At 36.8% G+C, this 21,852-nt stretch overlaps 1 protein-coding gene across 1 annotated transcript in view; it reads left to right on the top strand.

The window, feature by feature from the left end:
• The window catches only part of L3MBTL4 (L3MBTL histone methyl-lysine binding protein 4), a 200,766-nt gene that overhangs the window by 33,689 nt on the left and 145,225 nt on the right, over positions 1-21,852 (top strand). The gene's annotated exons all lie outside the window — the stretch shown is intronic.

Here is a 21,852-nt window from a genome sequence, read left to right as displayed (position 1 = left end):
CTCTATGAATACAGGACTTGTTGCCATTTGTTTAGGTATTTAATCTTCTTTTAATGATACCTTGTAGTTTTCAGTCTGCAAGTCTTGCACTTACTTTATTAAATTTAATCCTAAGTAGTCTATTCTATTTTTAAATTGAGGTGAAATTTATATAACATACAATTAACCATTTTAGAGTATACAATTCAGTGGTAATGTATTCATAATATCATGCAACCAACACCTCTGTGGTTTCAAATACTTTTTCATCACCCCATAAAAACATTCTGTACTTTTAAGCAAGCACTCTGCACTCCCTGCCTTGCCCCATTCCATGGTAACCTCTAATTTGCTTTCTATGGATTTGCCTATTCTGGATATGTTACATACAAAGCATCATGTAATACATGAATGTCAGTGTCTGCCTTCTTGCATTTATTGTAACATTTTCAATGTTTATCCAAATTGTAGCATATATCAGTAGTTCATTTCTTTTTATGGCTGAATAATATTCCATTCTATGTATATATTCCACAGTTTGTTTATCCCTTCATTTGTTGATGGGAATTTAGTTTGTTCCATTTTGGCTACTATGACTAATGTCACTGTAAGCATTCGAGTATAATTTTTTATGTGGACACATGTCTTTATTTCTTTTGGACATAGATGGAGGAGTAGAATTGCTGGTCCATATGATAATTCTATGTTTAATGTTTTGAGGAACTAGAAATCTATCTTTTGAAGTACCTGTGCCATTTTACATTCCCACTAGCAAGGTATGACGGTTCCTATTTCTTAACATCCTTGTCAACACTTGTGATTTTCTGTTTTCTTGATTAAAACCATCCTACTGGGTGTGAAGCAGTATGTCTGCTTTTGATTTGCTTTTCTCTAATGACCAATGACGTTGAACATCTTTTCATGTGGTTATTGGCCATTTGTACATCTTCTTTTAAGAATTATCTGTTGAAATCCTTTGCTCATTTTTAAAAATTGGGTGATATTTTTATTCATATTATTTAAATTATTATTTAAGTACTATATTCATTTACTATTCTTTATTAGTATTGTAAGAGTGTTTTAATATATTCTGGATATTGAACCCATATTGTTTAAATGATATGCAAATGTTTTCTCCTATTCTTTAGATTGTAGTTTTTAATGTTTTTATGTATTTTCAGTTTTTAATTAATTTTTTACTTTCTGTAACAGTCAACATGAAATACTTTATTAGTTTCAGTTACACAACATAGTGATTAGACATTTATATAAGAAGTGATCACCCTGATAAGACAACTATCCATCTGACACCATACATAATTAATAAAATATTATTGACTATGTTTCCTTACATCCCTGTGACTGTTTTTATAACCGCCTATTTGTACATCTTAATTCCTTCCACTTTTTCACCCATCCTCCCAACCCCCTTTCCATCTGGCAGCAATCAAAATTGTTCTCTGTATCAATGAGTTTGTTTCCAGTTTTTTAATAATGTTTATTTATTTTTTTAGATTCCACATATAAGTGAAATCATATGGCATCTCTCTGTCTGAGCCATTGCACTTAGCATAATACCCTTTAGGTCCACCTATGTTGTTGCAGATGGCAAGATTTCATTCTTTTTTATGGCTGAGTAATACCCCATTGTGTGCACACAAGCACGTGTGTCCTTATGTATGTGTATGTATGTATGTATATATATATATACATACACACACAATGGGGTATTACTCAACCATAAAAATAATGTACACACACACATATATATGTACCATCTCCTCTTTGTCAATTCATTTATCAATGGACACTTAAGTTACTTCCATATTTTGACCCCATCTTGTAAACAGTGCTGCAGTGAACTTAGGGATGTATATATCTTTTCAATTTAGTGTTTTGGGTTTCTTTGGATAAATACTCAAAGGTGGAATTGCTGGGTCCTTCTTTGTCTTTTGTTATAGCCATCATTTCAAAGTTTATTTTGTCTGATATAAGTATTGCTATCCCAGTTTTTTTCTTTTCCATTTGCATGAAACCTTTTTCTATTCCTCTACTTTCAGTCTGTGTCTTTCTTTTTTATAGATTTTATTTATTTATTTCTTAGAGATAGAGGAAAGAAGGGAGGAGGAGAGAAACAGAAACATCGATTTGTTGCCTCTTCCACACCCCCAAATGGGGACCTGACCCACAACCCAGGCATGTGACCTGACTGGGAATTGAACCAGCAGCTTTTCAGTTCCCAGGTCAGTGCTCAGCCCACTGAATCACACCAGTCAGGGCCAGTCTGTGCATCTTTCAATCTAAAGTGGGTTTGTCACAGTCAGTGTATGTATGGGTCTTATTTTCTTACCTATTCAACCTTTTGATTAGAGTATTTAATCCATTTACATTTAAAGTAATTATTGATAGGTATATATTTATTTCTAGAATTTTCTCTTGTTCTTTCATTTGGGACATGTTTCTTTGTCTCCTCACATTGGCTACCTTCTTGTGTTTGTTTCAATGTAGTAGTTAGAGCTGCTGTATGTCCTGGTCTTGGTAGAGTGGTCCTATGTAAATAGGTGTCCTGTGTGGCCCAGTGGCATAATCTCCCTGGTCACCTGAGTCAGGTGCGCCAGATGTTTTCCTTGTGAGGGTTGTGTATACTTTCCTGTTGTAGTTGAGCCTTGATTTCTGTAGGTACATTAATGGGAGGGATTGACTCTCATACTCACTGGTTGTGAGGACTTGCTGTGGCACAGTGGAGGAGCTGTTGTGCAGGGGCTGACCCTAAAGAATAGGATTTTCTTTAGTGGGGTCAGGTGCCTGCCAAGTTTGCCCTTTGGGTATGTTGTTTGTGGAGGTATTTGGGTGGTCTCTGGTGTGGTCTAAAGCTGGCCATTGGGTGTGTTGGTTCTGGGGCCTCTTGGGAAGGCCTGTGGTGCAGGCCAAGGCCAGCCACTTCCTGTGCCATGTTTGGGGCCACCTGGTGTGTGTGTAGTAATCTGCAGATGGTTACCACTTATGCTGGACTTGTAGATGCCTGGTAGAGGCTAAGCTGTGAACCAAGGCTGGCTGTCAGTAGTGTCAGGCTTGGGGCTGCTTAGCAAGAGGTAAGAGGTACACCAACAGTACTTGTTTGAGGTTTGCGAACCTTTGAGAGATTTTAGGAAAGTTCATAGCACCAGCCAAAATAGGCTGTTTTTATGGAAAAGCCACTGGAATTGATTTGGGTGGGCCTGCAAATTGGGTGGGACAGGGTCTCAGGAAATCACCAGGGTGGGGTGAACAGTGTTAGCCAGGTTACTGGACTTGGTGCCTGCCTGTGCAGGCAACGAGGAGGTTGGCCTAAATGAACAAGGAGGAGGGCTAAATGAAGTAACTATGGCTTCTGCCAGAACTGTCTGGGAAAAAGCTACCCTTCTAGCCCTCATCCTAAAATCACACAATTCAGTTTTTCCTCAAATATCCCTGGTGCTTTTCCCACTGTTGCTCCAGTGCTGAAGCTCAGAGGGAGGTGAGTCCCTTAGCGAATAAGGCCCTGTGTAAACACCTGCCGTTCCAGCAGTCCTTTGTTTCACTCAGCCACAATCCCCTCAGCCACAGTCCCATCTGGTTTTCATAGCCAGAAGTTATGGGGACTTTTCTTCCAGCCGGGGAGCCTGGTGTGGGGGTGGGACCCCTCACTTCTCAGTGGGGACCTCTGCAGCCAAGATATTGCTCCCTGTTTCTATCCACTACCATGGGTATGGGACCAGCCGTTCTGTGTCTCTGACCCTCCTCTTACCAGTCTCCTCATGGCTTCTTGTGTACACGTGTCTCCCATCTCAAACAAGTTGGTTCTCGACCAAGTTGTTAATGGAAAAAATATCTTGGTTGTTGAGTAAAACTTTGGTTCTCAACCCAACAACCCTGACTATTGTTCTTTAGTTTAGTTGCAGATTTGATGTGCTTGGGCAGGAGGCCAGCCCAGTGTTTCTCTGTGCCACCATCTTGACTGGAAGTCCTCCTATAGATTATGCTTGCACATTTTTCACAATGTCTTTTAATGTGCAATAGTTGGATATTTTGATGAAGTCCAATTTATCTATTTTTTTCTTTTGTTGCTTGTACTTTGGTGTTGAATCTAAGAATCCATTGCCAAATTTGAGGCAGTGAGGATTTATTTCTTCATGTTTTTTTTCCTGTGGATTTTATAGTTCTACCTCTTATATTTGAGGTTGGTCTATTTTAATTTAATTTTTGTACATGCAGTGAGTGAGAGGTTCAACTTTATCTGTTTTTTCCAGAACTGTTTTATGAAGAGAATATTCTTTCCCCATCAGACACTCTTGTTGAAAATCAATTGGTCATAGATGTTTAGGTTCATTTCTAGATTCTTGATTGTGTTATATGCCTGTCATTATGCCAGTACTATACTGTTTTTTAAGACTTTATTTTTTCAAAGAAAAATTTAAACTTCACAGCAAAATGGAGAGGAAAGTGCAAGAGATACCTCATATACCCCCTACCCCCACACATGCATAACCTCCTTTGTTATCAACATCCCTCACGATAGTGGTACATTTGTTACAGTTGATGAACCTACATTAGTACATCATTATCATCCAAAAGTAGAGAGTTTACTTAGGGTTCATTCTTAGTGTTGCCATTCTATGGTTTTGGACAAGTGTATAATATTGTGTATCCATCATTATGGTATCATACAGAGTATTTTCACTGCCCCAGAACTCTCTGTGCTCTGCCTAGTCATCTCTTCCACCCCCAGACCCTGGCAACCACTAATCTTTCTGCTGTCTTCACAGTTTTGCTTTTCCCAGAATGTCATGTAGTTGGAATCATACATATGTAGCTTTTTATGAGCATCTTCTTTAGTTTAGTAATATGCATGTAAGGTTTCTCCATGTCTTCTCATGCCTTGGTAGCTCATTTCTTTTTAGTGCTGAATAATATTTCATTGTTTGCATGTGTCACAGATTATGTATCCACCTCCCTACTGAAGGGCATCCTGGTCGTTTCCAAGTTTTAGTAATTATGAATAAAGCTGCTATAAACATCCATATGCATATTTTTTTGTATGGACATAAATTTTCAACTCCTTTGGATAAATACCAAGAAGCATGAATGCTGGATTATATGGTAAGAGTTTGTTTAGTTTCCTAAGAAACTGCCAAACTGTCTTTTAAAGTGCTGTACCACTTTATATTCTCACCAGCAATGAATGAAAATTTTTGTTGCTCCACATCCTCACCATCATTTGGTATTGTCAGTGGTTTGGATTTTTGACATTCTGATGAGTGTGTAATGATATCTCGTTGTTTTAGTGTGCATTTCTCTAATGGCGTGCGATATAGAGCACCTCCCACATATATCTTTGCCATCTTTGACTCTTTTTTGGTGAAGTGTCTGTTAAGGTCTTTGGCCTATTTTTAAAAATTAGATTCTTAATATTATTATTGAGTTTTAAGAGTGTTTTTATATCTTTTGAATAAATCCTTTATTATGAGTTTTTGCAAATATTTTTCCCAGTCTCTGGCTTGTGTTTTCATTCTCTTGACATTGTCTTTAACAGAGCAGAAATTTTAAATTTTAATGAAGTCCATCTTTCATGTGGTTCTTGTCATATTAAAAAGTTATCACCAAACCAAACATTATCTAGTTTTTTCTTATATATTTGAGGAGATTTTTGTGTTTTGGATTTCTAATCATTTTGACCTAATTTTTGTGAGGGGTGTAAAGTCTGTGTATAGATTTATTTCTTTGCATGTGGAGGTCTGGTTGTTCCAGAACTATTTGTGGAGACTACCTTTTCTCCACTGTGTTGCTTTGCTGCATTGTTAAATATCAGTTGACTATATTTATATGGGTATATTTCTAGGATCTCTGTTTGGTTCCATCAATCTATTTGTCTGTTCTTTCACTAATACTACGCTATGTTGTTTACTGTAGCTACATAGTGATTTTTAAACTTGGGTGATGTCAGTCTTTCAGCTTTGTTGTTCTTCAGTATTGTGTTGGCTGTTCTGAGTCTTTTGCCTCTCCACATAAACGTTGGGATCATTTTGTTAATATCTACAAAATAACTTGCTGGGGCTTGGGGTGGGCTTGCATCAAATCTATAGATCAAATTGGGAAGAACAGTTGTCTTGACAGTGTTTTGTTTTCCTATCCATGAACATGGACTGTCTCCCCATTTATTTAGTTCTTTGATTTATTTCAGCCGAGTTGTCGTAGTTTTCTTGTATAGCTCTTATACATATTTCATTGCATGATATCTATTTTGTTATTTTGGGTGCTAATGTAAATGGTATTGTGTTTTTAATTTCAGATTTCATTTGTTCATTGCTGGTGTATTGGAAAGTGATTGACTTTTATATATTAACCTTGCAACCTGAAACTTTGTTGTAATTGCTTATTAGTATTAGTTCTAGAATTTCTCCTTTTTTTTGGTCAGTTCTTTTGGATATCAGTGTGTGTGTGTGTGTGTGTGTTGTATGTGGATTCCTCAGTATTTTTGTATGCAAAGTTATGTCATCTGTAAGTAGAGATACTTTTACTTCTTCCTTTCCATTCTAGTTGCTTTTTATTTTTTCCCTAGCTCCTCTGGCAAGACTTTTCAGTACATTGTTGAATGGCAGTGACAATATCCAACATCTTTTTCTTGTTCCTGATCCTTTAGAGGAATGCTGTCTTTCCACATTAAGTACAATGTTTGCTGTGGGGTTTTTTAGATACCTTTGTGATATTGAGGAAGTTCCCTTCTATTCTTAGTTTGTTTTATTATCAAGGTATGGTTTTTTTATTCTGTTACGATTGTGTTATGTTGATTGCCATCATATACTGAAACAGTCTTATATTTCTGGGAGAAATCTTACAAGTCTGTGTGTGTGTGTGCATGTACACACACAAGTATTTCCAGCATGTTGCTGGATTTGGTTTATTAATAATTTGTTGAGAAATTTTGTGTCTATATTCATAATCTCATTTACTCTTTTTAGAAGTTTTTATTTCTGTAGAGTATCTAAGGCTGCTCTGAGTGCTAAGGAAAAACACTAGGAACACCATTCAAAGTTTTACTTGTTTAAAATGCCATGTACAGTATGATTTCTTACCTTTCTGAGGGACTCAACTGTGTCATAAAGGAGTTTCCTATTATGGCATTGACAGGTGTTGACCCTGCTGGCCTTTATTGAACCTCAGGATGCTTCCATATGATATGATGATACTTAAAATGAAAATACAAGTAGATCAGCCACTTAATCAAGGTGTAAAAAAGAGAGGGGAGTGTAATGAAAATATATGCAAAGGAACTGTGAGCAAAAATTGGGCAAAAGCAAATTTACCAATAAAAAAATTGCTTAAAGCTTGTGACAAGTTATGATCATTCTAGCCTACATGTATATATAAAAATATGAGTGCACCAGAGTTGATAGGTTTCTCCTAACTGCATAAGAAAGGACAGATGTGAAGTCATAGATATAGAAGTGTCCCTGAGGCAGTTAATACAATGTTGTTTACACAGGTAGTTCACAAATGGGAATCTAAACATGATATTTTAAGAGGAAAACCAGCCAGCTCTTCCCCTGTTACAAGTCTACAGCAAGGACTGCTTTACGATATATACGATGTCTGTATAGTAAGAGACCAGCCATTGTTAATATAATGAGAATGGTTTGCGTGACATTGATATAACCTGGCAACTAAGAAGAGTGGACTGGAATGCACATATGTGAACAAAGACAACTTCACTGTACTAGTCAGTGGGGGCAGTAGATGCTGTTGAGTGAGCATGTGTACTGTGTGGCCATCACATTCAAAATGACTGAGCAAGTAGAGCAATGAATCTGCATCAAATTTTGCATTAAGCTTGAATATTCCTCCATGGAAACTATTCCGATGATTCAGAAGGCCACAGCTGTGGACAGGTGCTGATTGGCAGCTTCATCATGACAATGCACCTGCTCATGCATCATCTCTCCTGTAGAGTTTTTTGGTGAAACATCAAATAATGACGGTGATTGGGAGAACTGTGTGGGGTCTCAAGTTGCCCACTTTGAAGGGGAATGAGATGTCATTGTCCTATGTACAATATTTCTTGTATCTTGTATCATCTTCAAGAAATGTCTTTTTCATAGTGCATGGTTGGATACTTTCTGGACAGATCTTGTATATAGAAAATAGCGTTTATGCCTATAGATTTTACATTACATTTTATTTTATAATTGTAATCACATTGTTGTCAGGAAAATATATTTGCTCTATTCATCATAATGGGTATAAGTATGTATATGTGTTGTTATACTTCTAAGAGCAATTAAAGCTCTTGAAAGTAGAACAGTATGTGTTAATTTGTATAGCTATCTCTGGTGTGTACTCAGATTCTCACAGATTCCAGATAAAAGAGCTTCTTCAGAGATAAAAAGGGGAAAAAGCCAGTTTTTAAAACATGTAAATTATAAAATGCAGAGGTGCTTTTCGCTGATGTAAGTTTAATCCAAGGTGTTACATATTCTATTCTAGAGAGGACTGAGAAACATGGCAGGGGCTTCTGCTCTTTCAGAATCAATCTACTGGAGTTTTAGCTAGGTTGCAAAACGACAAAAATGTATTAGGCAGACGTATAGGAAAATCCTTATAACATAAATCGTAGCATTTGAAGAAGAGGTGCTCCTCTCTCCAGAAGCATTGTTGGGCCTTATAGTGAGATCTTGGTATTCATTTCTGATGGGCAGGCAATGTCTAGTTATGAATTATTCCTTACACGTATGAGTAAATTTGATCCTTTTGTTGAAGTAAAATCTCCTGGTAGCCTAATTTTAGGCGGTACCTTGTATAACCTCCTCTGTAACCTTAAAAATTAGATCTGTATATTAAAATATTAAATATTTGTTAGCTGAAGGTGACATTTTTTGCTGTTTCAGTTTTTATAATGGTATTGCTGTTTTGAAGGTAACTCAGATTGATTTGTATGTAAATGAAATTTCTAGTACTCTATATTGCAGTATTACTTGGAGTGATTTGTTTATCAGTTAACACAGTGTTTTAAAGATGGCTTTATCAACAGTCTTGTATGTGTGAAAACCTGTTCTGTACTTGATGATGAGACCTTCATCCCAACAAGCCTCCCTCTTAATTTGGGCTGGTAGGCAGGAAGCCCTGCAGGGCCATGACCCTGTCAGGGTTCATCCGACCCGCAGCAGGACCGCATCCCCTGGGAAGGATGACAGCCCTGCAGAGAGTGCCTCTCCACATGCAGACCACTGTTCACAGCTGAAGCACAAACCGCACTAACCTCAAATTCAATTCAGTAAACCTCTCTATAGTGAGTTCTGTGTTTATAGAAGGGCAGAACCAAATAAGGATAAAACATGATGCTTTCCCTGAAGGAAGGGAATACAGTACTTAATGTTTTTGTAAAAGCTTATTTGAGATATAATTCACATACTATACAAGTCATCCATTTATAGTGTACAATTCAGATGTTTTTATATGTATTTACAGAGTTGTGTAACCATCAACTCTACCAATTTTAGAATGTTTCCCTCTCCCTCCAAAGAAACCCTGTCCATTTAGTTATTATCCCCCAACTCTCCTTTCCTGCCAGCCTTTGACAACCATTAATCTACTTTCTGTCTTTATAGATTTGCCTATTCTGACAATTTCATGTAAACAGAATCATATAATATATGATCTTTTGTATCTGGCTTCTTTTACTTAGCATAATGATTTTAGAGTTCATCCATGTTATAGCATGTATCAACACATTACTTCTTTTTAATTCCAAATAATATTTCATTGTAGGGATAAACCAAAGTTTTCTTTATCAGTTAATGAGCATTTGAATTGTTTACATTTTTTTGACTGTTTTGAATAGTGTTGCTCTGAACCTTTGTGTACAAGTGCTACTTGAGTGAATATGTTTCACTTCTCTGGGATATACACTTAGGAATGGGCTTGCTGGATCATATAGTAATTCTACATTTAACTTAACTGAGCAGTTGTCAGACTCTACCGCAGGAAGTGCACCATTTGACATTCCCACTGGTAGTAGTGTGGGAGAGTTCCAATTTCTGTACATCTTTGCAAACACTTCTTGTTAGTGTTCTTGTTGATAGCCATCATATGGAGTGTAAAGTGGAATTTTATTTTTGTACTTCATTTTGCTTGAATGACCTACATGACTTCGCACATTTACCTGTTTTAATGGCAACTCAGTGAAGTTTTTGTCAGTTATTTCAACTTCATAGTTGAAGAACTGTGAGAACTGTGTGGTGTATTGGGAATTTGGTAGCAGCCCCTGCTAGTTGACTTCAAGAACTCCTTTGCTCTTTCCTCCTCACCATGATGCTTGCAGTCCTGTTTCTGATTGTGGTGGGAGGAAACTTTCAGTAGAGTACTGGCAACATGAGAGGGAGATGTAAATTCCAACTTCGTATGTGGACATCTTGATATTGGAAGCAGTGTTTGCAGTAGTCTTTCAAGGATATGCAGAATTTTACTGTATATGCAGTGGGAGGTAATGTGAGGTAGAAGGGAGAGCATGCACAACAGCAAGATGGTAGGATGGTCCGACAGACATCAGAATTATGGGCGTTTTGACTGATGTGCTTGGCGTCAGGGCAGGGATGGGGGAAAGGGGCTAGAAGGTGAGAAGTGACTTAGAACATTAGGCTCAGACTGATTTGTGACTGGGTAAATGTTTTTATTTTATCTAAAATTTGAAATAGTTTTAAAGATTCAGAAGTCATAATAGCAAAAACAAAACAAAATGTCCTCCTTAGCAAACCACTTGAGATTAAGTTATCAAAATGAAAGTTTTGCTAGTCACCTAGTAATATTCTCTATGAAAAGACAAATAAGCACACAGAAAAACAGACAGATTTAATCCAAGATCACATATAGTGTTTACCAGTCATGTTCCTTTAGTATCCTTCAATCTACAGTCTTTCCCTGACTTGTATGAACTTGACACTCTTGAAGAGTACAAGCTGGTCTTTTGGTTTTTCTGATGTCTCCTCAGGGGTAGATGTGGACTGTGTGCTTGAGAAGAATGTCCCAGGAGCAATGCTGTGTTCTCATGACACCCTTCCAGTGGTGCTTGATTTCAGGCTCTTCCTTTCCTGCTCATGTTAATTTTGGCCACTTGATTGATGTAGTGTTGCCAAGTTTCTCCGCTGTAAAATTATTCCTTCCCTTTTGTAATTAATACCTATTTGCTGAAGTGTAACTTTAAAATTGTGTAAATATTTTATTCTTCATTAAAGTTTCACCCACTAGTTTTTTTAGCATGTATTGATGTTCATTAAGATGAATTAGTTATTAATATGGTGTTTGCCAAATGGTGGTTTCCTAATTCCATTTTCCTTCTATACTGATTAGTTGATTTATGCTCCCCTGTGACTTATTTACTCAGTTTTTTTAACTTATAGTGGTATAGAGTTGTGAGTTTTCTGTTTTTTCATTTTATTCATTGTTTTATAATCTGCTCTATCATCATGTGGGTCCTTGGTAGAGGAGGATGGCATAGGAAGGTTGGTGAGCAGCTTTCCTTGAGCTCAGGGAGCTGAAAGTCTGCTGGGGAGTGTTTAGTGGTTTATAAATAACTGTTACAGATGATAGCAAGGAGATTAGTTAAAGAGGTAACACCTGGCCAGAAAAGGCAAGATTTGCTTCATGGAGAAAATTATATCACAGTGTACTGCTCTGTAACAAATTACCATAAACTTAGCGACTTAACACAAATGTATTATTTTAGTTTTGCAGGTCAGGGGTCCACAATGGGCTTCACTTATGTTTTGGACTATTAATAAGGAATTATTGGGTGGGTAGATTGAGGGCATTTTATGAAAGATCTTTAAAAATGATAGTGAAGAAGGTATAGTGAATTATCTGCTATTACCAGGGTTAAGGAGCATTTATTTGGCAGTAGTAGGCCAGATTAGAAATATGGAGTGGAGGCTGTGGGAATGGGGCTGGGAAGAGGTAAGATGCTTTGAGATTGCTACTTTCTTGATTTGGCAAGTTACTGAATAAGAAGACATGTACAAGCTCTTTATTCAGAATTTGTTGTGATCTGGCAGGCTCTATGAATTGATGGCCAGGAAAATAAATTTGGTTCTTGACCTTGCAAGGCTCTCTTTTCTTGTAAATATCATGTTCTACAGTAAATTCATTTTAATGTGGTAGCAAAAAGCCACTCAAAGCAAGAAAACAAATTAAACTTGCATATTTTGCTAAGTGTGAGACAATTTTGTGGCCATTTGGCAGTGAGTATTATTGTTCTATGTTGTGTGTCTGTGCCTCAGACAATCTACCGCCATAGTCCGCATAGAATATTACTGTGATTCCATCAGTAAGTGATCCTGCCGCTGCAGCAGAGGATATCATTGCCCTTTCTCTTGTTCTTTAACTTGATTGCAAATTGCAGCTCCGTTTCCCCAAGGCATCTCACACAGAGTGAATTCCCAACACATTTTATAGTTGTATTGTAAAAGAACAGTGTTCTCTTTTGCTACAGTGTACTCAGTCAACTTAATTGTATTCTTTATGAAAGTTTATTTTACCTTTGAACACTTATAAATAATTACCGAAAAAGTGAAGCAGTGGACTTCTTATAATTAAACTTCTTTAAAATAAAAAATTAATTATATATTTTCCTCATTGTAAAACTGTAGAAGATGTGTAAAATATGAAATGTTATAATGAATAAATTTAAATATTAATCCCACCATTAGATAGAAGTTACCATTATTATTCTCTTATTTTTCCAATTTTCTTGTGTTTTTACTTGACCATATATATGTATTTAAAAGTTGGAATTGTGATCTTGGCCCTGGCCAGGTAGCTAAGTTGGTTGGAGTGTCGCCTCATACACCAAAAGGCTGTGGGTTTGATTTCCCTGTCAGGGAACATACCTGGGTTGCAGGTTCGGTCCTCCTTCAGGGTTTGTATGGTAGGCAACCAATACGTGTTTTTCCTTCTCTCTTTCCTCTCACTCTAAAATCAATGAACATTTTCTTGAGTGAGGATTAAAATATATATTTTAAAAATTAGAATTGTGATCTTAGTGTTCATACTGCTTTTATAGCCTTCTCTTTTCTTTTACTTGAAAATATAATTTTCTTTAAATATTCGTTGAGAACCCAGCTATCAATGACAGAATATTTATTTATATTATGAATACAACACCATTTATTTAGGGTTTTCCTTTGTATTGGACACTAGCTTTTTCCAGTTTTTAAATAAAAATGAAATACCTTCTTTAAAAGAAATAGTTAGGTATATTTGCTGTTTCTTTGTGGTTGTGTTACTGAACAGCAAGTGGGGTCCTGCTGCCCACTGCTCCCGACTAGGCAAAATTCTGGAGGCAGAGGTTTGGTGAAAAAGGAAAGGAGTCTATTCAAAAGCTACACAGTTTTAGAATCATAGATTTCCACATGCTTTTAAGCCTATCAGTTAAGGCTAAAATCTTTAACTCTTTAGCTACAGCCTTAATCACTTAAACCCATCAATTAAGGCTAAATCTCTAACTCTTTAGTTTTGGCTTTAATTGCTTAAGCCTATCAATTAAGGCTAAACTCCTGAGTTCCCCTGTTATTCCCCCTGTTAGTTTTTAATTATCTTCTTTTTTTAAAGTATAAACTAGACATAGGAATTATCTTCTATAGGATTAGTTTACAAACGAAAACACCATAACATGCAAAACCTACACAATTTTGGAAGACTGGCAGGCTTCTGCCTCAGAGCCTGTCCCCTCTAGAACACCTAAAGAATAACCCTGTCACCCTCTGCCAGGCCAGCCCGGGCCTAGGCTACACCTGGAGTTTCTTCTCCCATCTAAAATACAGTCCTTGTAGAAATGCAGGCAGATGCAGCACCATCATCCAGGCATCCTTGAGGAAGAGAGCCTGAGAGCCAGTCTGTACTCCTTTTATTTTAAATCTCCTGGCCCATAATTCTATGTGCTCTAGAGGTGTTCAGCTTCTCAGCCAATCCCATCCTAGGCTGTTTACCATTGCCTCAGGAGACCTCCTCTGCTGGCCCCTCCGGACTCCTCCCCATGGTCTGTCCAGATCTCTCTATCTGTTGTAAGTAGAATTATTGGATTACAGAGTATAGAAAAAATTCTAAGCATTTTTGATAAATATTTGCTTATTACTTTCCATAATTTTTTCTTTCAACAACAATATTACAGAGTTTAGAGATAAAAAATAAAAATTAAGATGAAACAAGACCAGATTTCTTAAAATATAGGCAAAATTTTCTGTGAATACTGTGTTAGCATGGACTGTGTTTATTTTGCTCACATTTTATGCACAAGTCCTAGTACATAAAAAGATGCAATAAATCACATTTCTTTTAAAAATATTTCAAGTAAAATAATTCCTATATAATGATCCAATTAATAATTAAAAATCATACAACAAAGAAAATCCTTGGATCTGATGACTTCATTGGTGAATTCTACCAAATACTAATGACCATGCACTAATTAGTATCTCAAACCACTCCAAAAGTTTAGTGCATTAACACTGTAAGAATCTTCTGTTGTAGGACAATCAGAGTTGATAGGGGTTGGTTCTGCTCCATGCAGTTATTCTGGGACTAGGTCTCTTCCAGATCCTTGGGAATCTTTCAGTTAAGTCTGAGTCTGGAGAAAGAACTGCTAGCTGCACATGAGAGGGCTTTAGTAGCCAAACTCCAAGTGGTTTATTACATCATTTCTACTTCCATGCATTGGCCAGAACTCAGTTACATAACTGCATTTCATGGCATGGGAATCTGGGAAATGTAGTTCAGCTGTTTGCCCAAGAAAAAAGGAAAACATTTTGAATCATTAGACATTCTTTGTTATACATATTTTGCTAATTCCCATATAATTGAATATACATGCACCCATACATACTCATATACCCATATGTTCTGTCCTTTTTAAATCTTTGTGCTATGAAAATGGGATTATATTATATACATATTTTTCCATCTTTTATCTTGCTCAACTATGTCTCAGCAAATCTCTTCTAATTCATTTGGTATAGTTCTCATTCTTTCTTTATAAAGTCTATATAATACTCTGATATTTTGTATCAAAATAAATCCAGCATTTTCTCTGTTAATAAGCAATTACTTTAAAATGCCTGTATTGATATTTTGGAGGCATTTAGAAGGGAACAGAGCTAAATATATGTGCTTATTTCTACATTTTTAAATTGGAAAGCTAGCATTAGACTTGTGAATGAGTGCCAAATGCAAGTTTATTTTCACAGAATAAAGCTACAATAATTGATATTTTAGGAGGTAATGAAATGTATTTTGTAAGAATAACAGCAATTGGTTTCTGTAGATACACTAGAATCATCAATTGGCTAGACATAGCTATCCAATATTTTAGATGTTTGATGAACACACAGAAATACTTTAGCAAATTAATGTTTTAATAATTTAACTTAATAATTTCATCACAAAACTAAAATTAGCAAAATTTATAGTATAAATATTTTATTTAATTATAGCATTAACCATTAAGTTTTCTTAGGCACACAAAAATTACTCTATTTTAAATGTCGTTGTGTTATTTCCTATAGAGAGATTCTATTCACGTAGGCAAGGTAGGAGTTCAAAAAAATTATAAATTCCTAATTAATAAACTGAACAGATATCAATTAATAGTCTACTAAGTACAAGGCACAGCTAGGAGCTGAGGACATAACAAAGAACAAAAAAAAGACACAACATATGAGGATCATTAAGTTAGTCATAGAAATTACTCAGTGGAATGTTATGTAGTTAGTGAAATTGAGAGAAAACAAGAAGCAAAATGCCATTGTGTTTTTTTTCTATAATGTTAGGTATGTATATACCTAACATTATATCTATCTATCTATCTATCTATCTATCTATCTATATCTATATCTATATATATATACACATAGAGAGAGAGAGAGAGAGAGAGAGGGAATGAATATACTCCATCGCAAATGGCTGCCAGCATTGGGTATGTTAGGAAGGATAGGTGCTATAGCCTTTTCAAAGACAAGTCTGCTCAGAGCTCAGCCAATGTAGCACTGACTGGTTGGTTTTTGGTGATTTCACTAGACATAGAAGAGACTCTACTTCTTTAGTCTACTCTGAATAGTCTTCATTTCAGCCATATTCTGAGTAAAACAATCAATTGCAAAATGAGCTCTTGGACAAGTTCCTGAGGCATACTGATAGTCCATACTTTAGATCAAAGAGTTCTCCATGTGCTTTCTGGTTAGATTGATGATCAAGTAACAAATACAACCTCCTGTTGTGAACATTTAGGAGTCTGACTTGTATTACTTTGCCAAAAAGGATATTTTGACTTCAGTTGCCATGAGCTGAATTTGACTCCAGAACTTTTGGCATCTAAGGTACCATAAATGTGAGGTCAGTTTCAACATGTTTTTCTGAAATCAAAATTGGATGGAACTGAATTAAGTTTAACAGTGGTTGAAATAACTTGTTCTCATGTCTTGTATTTCTTCTGTGTTGTACTCCATAGTATACCACCATCTAACAGGATAATTAGCAATAACTTGATGCTCAGATCATTTTCATAAAGAGCAGCTCTCTGTGCAGGGTCTATGGAATGAAGTGCAGCAATTGTTAGTGGTAATTTTCCTCAGTTTCCAGCATCAGAAGGCCTTCATTTTTAGAAGAATGACTGACTGCTCCGTCTCGAGAGAGCTACCCAAAACAGAAGTTAGAAAATCCAGGCTCACTTAAAATAATGGCAAAAACTAATCAGAGCTTAACCAGTACTAGTCATATGGCCCTCATTACTCCCCTGATGCTTTCTCTTGGCCATAGGGCCTAGCAGCCTACAGAGCGTGCACTGAACACTGAAGCAGCTCTTTAGAGATCTTGAATTTCTATCTATTGCAAGTCAGAAGACTTGGACTCTAGTTTTGACTTAATTATTAGTTATTTTGCCTTGGACAAGTCGCTTAAAATGCCAGGTCTTAACTTTCCTCATCAATAAAATAAAGCATTAGATGAAGTATCCTCTTAAGTCCATATAGCATGGGTGTTTATGATTAATATTCTGTCTATTTTGACTGAAATTTTTTCTCAGACTCTTACCAGACCCCTTTTCATTGCTGGTTATTAAATGGGACTGTTGTCCATGGGATAGGCTACACAGACCAGGATGTCAGGACCTTAAGGACTTGTGCTATTTATTTAGAGACTTGATCCCAAATCTCTAGGAAGAGTGTTTCAGTGCCAAAATTATGTTTCTGCTTACATTATTGTTTCTGCAGGAAAAATAATGGAAGATGCTGTTATATAAGAAGAGTCTATAACCAATCTAACACTTAAGTTGGCCTTTCTCATATGGAGCACATAGTTGAGGAGTATTATATTTTCCTTGCACAGATGCCACAAATCAGATGGCCATCTCTTGACTGTCCAGGCTTCAGTGTTGTTTGGAACCTCAGCAAATATTGTTGTAGGAGTATCATCTTGTTCTAATGGTACCTCTGAGACCAGCATCACCAGCAGGCAAATGACTTTATATCCGAGTTCCATTCAGTACCTTGAGACTAGACCAATATCACTTTGGCTCATACCTCTTTCACTCTTGGCCACAACAATATTAAATGCATACCTCTTAGGAAATACATTTTCTGCACTCAGCAAATATTTATTGAGTGCTAACGATATGTTAGGTACTAGATTCAGAGGAAATAGCAGTAAACAGACACAATTCTATCATAAGGCAGCTTATATTCTAGTAGAGCAAGAGAAACAATAAGTATATAATACATTAGGTGGTAAGTGCTATGAAGAAAAATAAAGCAGGTAATGAATTTAGGAAGCGCACACATATATATTTGGGAAGGGTGGAGGGAGACAGAAGGTCCTATATTGTCCAGGGAGTTCAAGGAAGGACTTACCGAGAATGTGACATTTGCACAACTTGAAGGAGGTGAAGTGGGGACTCTGGGTGATCTGCAGACAGATCTCTCATGGTAAAGGAACAGCATGTGTGAGAGCTCGAGGCATGAACAAGTCTGCTCTGTTCTAGTTAGAGGAGGAGTGGAGTGAAGGGGAGATGAAATCAGGGCAGTAATGGGCCGTGTGAAGTAGGGGCCTGCAGGTTGTTGTAAAGACTTGCTTTTTCCCTGAGTGATATAGGAATCCATTGGAATGACGTGATTTAGGCATTTTTTCACTTACATTTAACTTGGTTTGACCTTAAGTTTCTCTCTTTTTTTATATACCCCATATTTATATCCTGTTTAAGGACTTTTCCTTGACAATCAGTCCCTTCAACTCAAAGCTCTGGGATTGGCCTTCATCTACCCCAGTATTTTCACACAGGGCTTCCTCTGTTGTTCCCATTGAGGCTGCTACTTCCCTCGGCCCACAGAGGACATAGCACCATTTGCCACGCCCCAAGTAGTCCCACTGCTTTTCTTAAAAGAGTTCTCAGCTGGTCAGAAAGGCTCTACCTCCCAGAGGGCGCAAGCTCTTCTGCTCCACCACACCTCATTCCTCTTCTTGCTGCCATCTAGTTGCCTTCTAGTTATTCTCTAACATGAATTGAAGATGCTGTCACCCAGATCTTCCCCTTATCCCAGAGAACCATGGGGCCATGGGGAATTATGGGGCTGCCTGGATGATGCTCTGCTTTGTAGTTCATTGATCCATTTCCCTTGTTTGGTTCAGCCACCTGTGCCCACAGCCATAGCTGGGACTTCATTTTTCTTCTGATAGTGTCCATCTCTGAAGTTTTAAACTCTGAGCAGTGTGGAATGAGGTAGGACATGAATAAACAGGTTTATATCTACAGAGTGGGGCAAAAGTAGGTTTACAGTTGTTCATATGGAAAACAATACAATAAGTAATAAATAATACAAGAACAAACTGTGTTTTGTGTACTCACAACTGTAACCTACTTTTGCGGCCACTCTGGATAGTATGGTCTCCCGTCCAGGATCTTTGTTCCCACCCTCTCACCTCACACGCAGTACTACACATTAGCCTTCGGGGGTGGCGGCGGGGTGGGGTGGGGGACGCTCAAACTCAGTCCTGTGATCCAGAAGGGTAGATCACTTTAGATCATGATGCTGTAGGTTATAGTACTAGGGGGAGGCACTTATTAAGGATATAGATAATGGAGTCAGATATAATTATTCAAATCTTATTTTTTCTGTTTCTCAACTCTGTAACACTTGGTAAACTGCTCAAGCTCTCTGAACCACACTTATAAAATGAGGATAAAAAGGTGTATATTTCACAAGCAGATGTAAAGAATAAGTGACAGTGTAAATGGAGTACTCGGTATATTGCTTACCAATAAATAGAAGCCAATTAGAGGTTGTTTTTCTTTGAGACAAGTGAAGAGTTTTAAGGCTGTTGTATCATGGGTTAGTCTCATATATTTCCTTTTTTTTTTAACCCTCACCTGAGGACATTTTCATTTGCTTTTTTAGAAAGAGAGAGGAAGGGAGAGACAAAAACATCCATGCACCGATTGGTGTCCTTCATAGACACCTGCACCAGGACTGGAGGTCAAACATACCTGCCCATGGACCAGGGATGACCTGAAACCCAGGCATGTGCCTCGACTGGGAATTGAACCCACAACTCTTTGGTTACTGGACAATGCTTCAAGCACTGAACCACATTGGCCAGGGCTTTCCTTTTTGTTTTAAATAGGAATTTAAATTCTTTGAATTTAAATTTCTGTTGTGGTATTGCCACACAGCTCTGTGAATGGGTCTTGTTCCCTGCCCTTTCCTTGTTACACTACTTCCGATCCCCTGAGCCTAGCAGAGCTCAGAGCGGGGGCTAGGAGAAAAACAGTGGGAGTAGGTGGCTTTGTAAGTCTCCCAAGTCTGTAAGACATATTCCTCTTCTTTGGGTTCATTGAACAAGGAATATATATATATAATACATGTTTTCTCTTTTTTACGTATATAAAGCTAATTTCTGGAGATTATATAGAGGAAATTATTGCTTAAGACCAATTTAAAACAGCCATAGCCTGCCCTGACCATTTGGTTGGGCATTGTTGCACAAAACAAATGGTCGCCAGTTGGATTCCCAGGCGGGGCACACATCTGGGTTTCGGGTTTGGTCCCAGGTCAGGGTGCATGCAAGAGACCACTGATTGATGTTTCTCTTTCACATCGATGTTTCTGTCCCTCTCTTTCTCCCTCCCTTCCACTGTCTTTAAAAGTAAATAAATAAAATCTTAAAATAAATAAATAAATAAATAAAACAGCCACAGGCTTGTATTTTTATTTACTGATTATGAAGATAGGGAAAAGGAAAATTCCTCTCAACAGCATGCCGGGTGTCTTTAAGGGGCCAGAGCAAGACTAATTGCTTTTTCTTTTGCTTGTTTTGCACTCATTCATTAATGCACTAGACTGTTTCTTTTCCCACCATTCCACTGAATCTGCTCGTCAGACCCCTGAGTGAGAAACTTGGGACAGGGAGGAGGGGACCCCAACACTGAAGGGGCAAGGTATGAGCATATTTAGAACCTGTGCAGAAATGTGAAGATGTACAATACAATGAATGAGATTGGACATCTTTTAAAAATGCGAACTATAAAAGTAAATGCAAGTGCAGAAATAAATATTGAGACATAAGATATATAACATGACTTGTATAAAAAAGGACAAAAAGCAAAAGAGACTCTAAAAGAGCTCTCTAAAAAATCCAGCTTAAAAATGTTTATAGAAGCTACATAAAATAAATAAGTTAGGAAGTAAATGTAAATGATTTTTAAAATCCATTTAGATTGTATAAAATAAATACAACTAGAACAAAATAAGATATAAGTGAAAAAAATGGGCAAAATTTTACCAGGTAAACATAAGCAGAAAATAACAGGATGGCATACAATTTAATTTTTAATAAAAAGCATTTGAGGCAAAATACAATAAATGTTTCCAAAGAGAATTTTTCTCTATATTAAATATGAAGAACAATTAATAGTGAACATTCCATATGCTATTTACACCAACAAGAAATCTTAACATTTCCCAAACAGGTTTTATACAGCTAATGTGACATTTTGAAACTACCACATGATAAACTAGATATTATTTTTAATATTTTAAACAACCACAGAAATTAACCATCTGGTATATCTTCTAAGTAAATACTTGGTCATTGAATAAATTAGGACAACAAATATTATAATTGATTTTTAGAAAGTAAGAAAAATATGTAAGTCTGTCTAGAGGTCTAAAGCTGTATTTGGGGACAATGATGATAAGTTCATAGGCTTAAATGCTTATTTTATTAAAAAATTATTTTTACCATTCAATTTGTCAAGATTAGTATAAAACAAATCTAAGGGAAATATGAGGAAGGAAGGAGTAAGAGTAGAAGCAGCAAAGGAGATAATTAGAAAAGACAAAAGTGAACAATAGAGCTGATGAGTAAATCTAACTACTTATTCCTTGAAAGGAAAAAGAAAAGGCATAGCAATGTGCACAGTCCTCTGGAAAATGTCATTAGGAATAAAATAATGCATTCAGACACTGAGAAACAAGAAACTCAATTAGAAGGAAACTTTTTAAAACACAGAGGACTTCATAATATGTTATACCAATATATATACTATGTTTTAAATTGCAGTGATAATAACAAACCTGGGGTGTTATAATTACAAAGATTTAAATATGAGAATAAAACCCAATAGATGTAGGCTAATTGAAGGTAGTAGATTTTCAGTTCATGGTTTGACATCAGACTGATTGTGGGTTTGCTCTGCCAAGTACTCAGATCACCATTTGATCTTGGCCAACCTGCTTAAGCTTGCTGAGCGAGTGAATGAACCGGTGAACGGGTGCTCTTGTGCCTCAGTGTGGCAAAGCAGCCCTCTCAGAGGTTGTCATAGATTTG

The sequence above is a fragment of the Phyllostomus discolor genome, chromosome 9, assembly GCF_004126475.2.
Source record: "Phyllostomus discolor isolate MPI-MPIP mPhyDis1 chromosome 9, mPhyDis1.pri.v3, whole genome shotgun sequence".
Classification (NCBI taxonomy): Eukaryota; Metazoa; Chordata; class Mammalia; order Chiroptera; family Phyllostomidae; genus Phyllostomus; species Phyllostomus discolor.
Note: the sequence above shows the minus strand (reverse complement) of the source record. Positions and strands in the feature narration are given on the sequence as shown.